Here is a 6335-nt window from a genome sequence, read left to right as displayed (position 1 = left end):
CCAGAGCTGTGATTTGGACTTTCCGTTGTCTCTCAGGGTGCATATGGAGTGTCATCAGAACTAGATCAGTGGCATGGGGAATGGAGACAGTCCTGAGCACCCTAGACCCCATAGCTCCAGACATACTCGAGATTATTGTGATACTTGTATTCATCAGGATGATTCAAACTGCAGACAGCCTGTAGGGCATGAAACGTCTAAAAAAACATCACGTTCTTTAGAAAAATGATCCATTTTCAACCACAGAAACTAACTGTGCTTTCATCTCTGCTTATGAATCCTCCTTGTACCTGCAAGATCTTTGTGAATTCTTAAAAAGACCAACTAACGGCCCAGGCCGGTTTGGCTCAGCGGTTAAAGTGTTGGCCTGCGGTCCAGAGAGACCGGGGTTCGGTTCCCGCTAAAGGCATGTACCTCGTTTGCAATTTGTCCCCGGCCCTGGTTGGTCGTGCGGGTGGCAGCCACTCGATGTGTCCCTTTCACATCGATGTTTCTCTCTCTCTCTCTCCCTCCTGCTCTATCTGAACAAAGAATGAAAAAGTGTCCTCGGGTGAGGATTAAAAAAAATAAAAAAGACAAACTAACGTTTTTGTGAGACATTGTGGGGCGTTAAGGAAGGAGATTTCGACTTCGTTACTAAATATAATTCCATTGCGCTACAATAACCATCTTCAGGAGGACACACAGGCCCCTGTCTGGCTGCCCGGACCAATTCCTCAACTGCAGCTGTAAAAACCACTGACGAAAGTTTCATTCTGAACTTTGTTTTCCTCTTCTGCTAACATTGCCTTGAGGTTGAGAGGATGAAGGGGTGCCCCACAAGAATGTGGTCTCAGGGATGTTCTGTGGTGACTTCCTTCTCATTTAGAGGTGAGCCTCTGGCCTGGGCCCCCAGCAGGGGAGGGGTCCCAATCTGGAGGGGACCCATGAGGAGCCGGGAGGCCGTCTCCACGGGGCAGGAGGTGCCGGGGCTGGAAGCCCCCATGGGGTCTAGGGAGGGGGGGGAGGTTTCAGAGGTGACATTCTGGGGTGGGTTCCTGAGGAGGCTTTGAAAACCTGTGGCCTCGGGATGAAGAGCAGGAGACGGGCCATAGGAGGCTGGTAGCGGCATTTCCAGATTGTCAGGGAGGAGTCAACATAAAATGCAGAAGCAGACATGCAATGGCGGCCCCAGGAGGTCAGCCAGGGAATCGGCAGTGTGTCACTGTCACACAAATTCGTCTAGGGACAAGTCACGGTCGGAACAGAGGGAAGTTGGACCTGCGGAGATTCCCCTAGAAGTGTTTTTTGTTTTTTTTTTAAATATGTTGTTATAGATTTTTTTAGAGGGAGGAAAATGGAGAGAGTGATAGAAACATCCATCAGTTGCCTCCTGCAACCCCCACCTGGGGATCGAGCTCAAAATCCGGGCATGTGCCCTGACCGGGAATTGAACTGGGACCTCTCAGTCCACGGGACAATCCACTGAGCCACACTGGCCCGGCCAGAAGAGTGTGGACTTGAACTAGCCTCTGTGCCATCCAAAGGGGCCTGTTAGACCTACAGTTTAAACATCATGGGATATAATTGAGCCTCTGTGGGTATTAAGAAATAAAATGTGGCCCTGGACAGTATGTCTCAGCAGTTAGAGCGTCTGCCTGTGGTCCAGAGAGACCCGGGTTCGGTTCCCACTGAGGGCACGTACCTCAGTTGCAGTTTGTCCCCGGCCCTGGTTGGGTCGTGCAGGTAGCAGCCACATGATGTGTTCCTTTCACATGGATGTTTTATTTCTTTCTCTCTGTCTTCCTCTCTCTGCCTCCTACTCTATCTGAACAAAAAATGAAAAAATGTCCGCAGGTGAGGATAAAAACAATTTTAAAAAATCAGAGAGCATTTAGACCTGGGGAGATGAGGGGGCTGGAAGGGCATTTTGGACAGAGGGAATGGCATGTTGCAAATGCACCAAGAAGTCGAACAGTATGGGAAGTTTAGAGACAAACTCTGGTCAGGCAGGAAGAAGACGTGGTGGAGGGAAAGGGCAGTGGAAAGGCAGGCGCAGCTCATAAAAAGAAAGAAAGAAAGAAAGAAAGAAAGAAAGAAGAAAGAAGAAAGAAAGAAAGAAGAAAGAAAGAAAGAAAAGAAAGAAAGAAGAAAGAAAGAAAAGAAGAAAGAAAGAAAGAAAGAAAGAAAGAAAGAAAGAAAGAAAGAAAGAAGAAAAGTGTGGACGAGTAGCCCCACCCACTGCAGGATAATTCCTCACCTGGAGCCTTACCCCGTTCTCCAGGGCATGGCCCTTCCTCCATCCTCTTTCCCCTTTCTTCTTACCCTCGCCCTCCCCCTCTTTTTTATATTCTCTGGCTCTGCTCACCCTGGCCCTGCTCACCACCCCCTCCCACCTCTCCATGTAATAGATTGTTCTGGGCTCCCCCCGCTCCAGCTCTCCCTGGTTCTCTATCCCCGCCACCACGCCCTCCTTGTTCTTCCCAGTCTTCTGCCTTCAGCACACCCCCAGCATCCCCACCCTCCATCCCTCTCCTGTCCCCTTACCTGTCCCAGGCTCCCTCTCAGCCTCCGTAGGGCCCTCAGGTAGTTTCACTTGCAGATCTTGGCATCCCGCTAGCTTGGCAGCCTGGCTGAAGGACATCTGGAAGGTCGGAGCCCAACCTTAGCATTCCTACACGCCGCCGGAGAGGCCACGACCACCCAGCCCACAGATGGCTTGGAGAACCACGGTGCACATCTCAGCCTGGTGGCAGCTGGACGCAGGCCACCCTGCCCCTGCGTAAGTCTACCCCTCACTGGCTGCCTTGCCCCTCTAGTCAGAAACGCACTTCTGCACAATACCCTGGTTTCCACACAACTCCCTTCCTGTTTTGAAATGACAAACCGCCTCAGCTAAGGCCTACTATGCAGACACACAAAGTTACACATACATATACATAATCACACATACACATGTGTACATAGATACGCAATACACAAACATATATACACACAGACACAATTACACATACATACATATCTCATTGTGGTCGGCAAGCAGACAGGTGTGAGCAGAGCAAGCACAATAGGCCAGTACGGAAGGTCACCAGATGGAAATGCCCAGGTGTCCAGCAGTGAGCAAAACTGGAAAAGGAAGGGCCTCCACCCAGGGTAACTTCCTCCCCGAGCATATCACTGGGTATGCAGTTCAGACCCTCCCAGGCATGTTGCTAGTCATGATGTAGACCCCTGAGAAGGTGAACAAAAAGGGGGGCCTGAGAATAGCCCTTAAGCATTAAGCCCCAGAACAAGAAGGTTTTGACCCGCAGCAAATACATCTAGGTCTCAGTGGTGTTTCAGCCCCAGGCCCAGAAAAACAGCAAAACCAGACAAGCAAAGCCATGGCTGACCTCAGGACCAACTGCATTGACTCATGACCCCAGGCCTGGCGCTGACCAAGCAGTGGAGACCACAGCCCTGAAAGGGCTCACCTGGAAAGCTGATGCATGTTTTATTGAGACCTTCCCATGGCACCTCCCCGACAATCCGCCCTCAGAAGCCCTGAATGGAGGATTCAGCACAGCTCCCCTGTGGAGCGCGCTCGCACCTGTCTCCCTGCCCCAGGCACATTCTCCTGGCCCCTCTCTTCCTCCGAAGCTCCAAGGGCCCTTCTTTGCTTCTTGAGTCTTGTTTCCTGAGCCCATTGCTTCTACAGATCCCTTCTACCTCTGTGACTTTCTAAATAAATTCTCTCTTGTAGTTTGAGTCTTGGCCCTGAATTCTTTCTTAGCCAGAACTCAAGTACCAAGGTTGCTGAACAAAGGTTTGGCCTGACTCCGCTGGTCCAAAACCTGGCGCCATTTAGCTGCCACATAATCAGAAACACAACCACATACACACACAACCACATGCACACACACACAATCACAATCACTCACACAACCACATGCACAGACACAACCACATGCACACACACACAATCACAATCACACAAACCACATGCACACACACAACCACATGCACACACACAATCACACACACAATCACATGCACACACACAATCACATGCACACACACACAATCACATGCACACACACACAATCACATGCACACACACACAATCACACACACACAATCACAATCACACACACACAGCCCAGAGGGCTGTCCCCTGAGCCCCTGAGCCCTTCCCTCAAAACCACACCGCTCTGGGGTGGGTGTCGGGGTTCTTTCCTTTTCTCACTAACTCCCTTTCACCCTGATGATGCTTTGGTGTCTTCACAATCTCCCATCTCACCGGAATCCCATCCTTCTTTGTCACCACTTACTGCCACTTCTAATTTCCAAAGTACCTGATGTTTCTCCCAAAGTGCCTGATAGTTTTCTAAACTTATGCAATATAGTGAACACTTTTGGTTCCCTGCTCAGTTCCTATATTCCATGCTGCTCATTCAGCCCCACAGATACTTCCGTAGCATAGATTTTCCTCAGCTGAGCCACAATATTTCCCTCAGGTGAGCCAAAGTTTTTTCTACAGGTGGTGGCCCCCCCACACACACACACTCCTGAGAGCAGCTGGTAGCCAGGGACTGCCTGGCATATAGCTCTGAAGCCCAAAATGAGGTGACTCTGGGTTGCCGTGTGTGCTCCAGAGCCCCAGTGCTTGGGCGCAATAGGTCCCCAGTCAGCCCTGCCCCTGCTACTGTGCACTGTCTCAATTCCCTCCAGCACCCCTTCCATTCACCTCCTCAATCCTGCCTCCCGTTCTTCTTCTAGGAGACGGGACCTGAGATCATCCACACCAGCAGTGGTCCTCAGAAGACGGCCCCAAGGGTAGTTTCTGAGTGGTATCATTCACCACGCGACAGGCCCTCTGGAAGCAGGGTGCCTGTCCCAGGTATGTGTCAGCCATGGGGTCACATATATTTCACCTGCGGAGTGCTGGGATGGGTATTGGGGGTGCACAGCTGCTACCCTGTCCCTGGGTTGAGAGAAAGGTAAAGACAAAGAGAGCTGCTCAAAAGTGCCACTGAGCATCAATGAGAGACACGGTCTGGCTCAGACCTATCACTAGCAATTGAAAGCAAAGTGTCAGAGTTGAAGGGATCCTGACCGTCTACAGCCGAAGGGCAGGCAGAGGTAACGACCCAGAGCAGGACTTGAGTGTAAAAAGCAGACCTTCAGCTCTAGCTGGTCTGGCTCAGTGGTCAGTGTCAGTGGGAAAAGGTCCGCCGGTGAGATTAACAGTGTAGCTCTCAGCCTAGGCAAAGGCTCTATACTTAATCAGAGAGGGGGACCCGGGGACTAGGGGTGGGAGCCTATTCCTGAACAGATGCAGTTTAGAACTGAGGAACTTGACTGAGATTTCTAACTCTTCTGGACCTGCAGAATATGCCTATAATGGTTCATGTTATGCATCAACGTAGCTAGACTATGGTATTCAGACATTGGGTCAAACTCCATTTTGTTTTGCCATGAACATAAATGTGATTTTTAAAACATGATGAACCATTAAATCAAAGAGTTTGGGTAAAAGAGATCATCCTCTATAATACAGGTAGGCCTCATCCAATAGTTGAAGATCTTAAGAGAAAAGACAGAGACGTATTGATTCTTCTTCCTCGTTATCTTCACCCCCACCCTCCTCTTCCAAGGTCATAACCTCATCTGCTATTTCTCCTTCAGTCAAGATGTGATGCCCAGGGTCCCCTTCACCTTCTCACCGCCGTAAACCATCTTCCTCAGCTCCTGCTTCTCCACCGATGTTCTGTACTGTCCCACAGTCATCAGTAAGCTCTTGCCCTGCTAAACCTAAGCCGGCATCTTCATCATCAAGCAAATCAGTTGAGAACTGAGGAACTTGACTGAGATTGACCAGCCACCAGTCTGCTCACCGAAGGGTCTCAGGCTTGATTCTGGGTCAAGCATGTGTCCCTGGGTTGCATGCTCAGTCCCTGGTTGAACATGTCCTTGCTGGGTTTTCTTACAGGTGTCGATTTTTACATTTGAAGACGTGCATGTTTTTAGGCACGAGCCCTGGTTGGGATTGTTCAGGAGGCAGCCAATCGACGTGTCTCTCTCTCTCTCTCTCCCTCCCTCTCTTCCACTCTATCAAAAATCAGTGGAAAAATATCCTCGAGTGAGGATTAACCAAAACAAAAAAACAAAACAAAAATCAAACAAACAAAAAAACATAAAAAAAAGCTCCAGGTTTACGAGATGGCCAACAATTACAGGTGTCAGTTGATGGAATCCATCAGCATTGGCACGAAGCAGCGTGGAGATTCTGTCCTCGCTGGGTTTGCTTACATGTTTCGATTTTTCATACTTGAAGGCTTGTATGTTTATAGGCACAGAACGCATTCCAACAATTG

At 49.8% G+C, this 6335-nt stretch overlaps 1 long non-coding RNA gene across 1 annotated transcript; it reads left to right on the top strand.

The window, feature by feature from the left end:
• The first annotated feature begins 482 nt into the window (after positions 1-482).
• LOC118639263 lies at positions 483-6062 on the top strand. The gene is made up of 3 exons (XR_004961164.1): positions 483-870; positions 2582-2761; positions 4738-6062. It is a non-coding gene; the product is annotated as an uncharacterized LOC118639263 (long non-coding RNA).
• The last annotated feature ends 273 nt before the right edge of the window (positions 6063-6335 follow it).

Source organism: Molossus molossus, unplaced genomic scaffold, assembly GCF_014108415.1.
Source record: "Molossus molossus isolate mMolMol1 unplaced genomic scaffold, mMolMol1.p scaffold_m16_p_21, whole genome shotgun sequence".
NCBI classification, from domain to species: Eukaryota; Metazoa; Chordata; class Mammalia; order Chiroptera; family Molossidae; genus Molossus; species Molossus molossus.
This window is presented reverse-complemented; position numbering and strand designations above follow the sequence as displayed.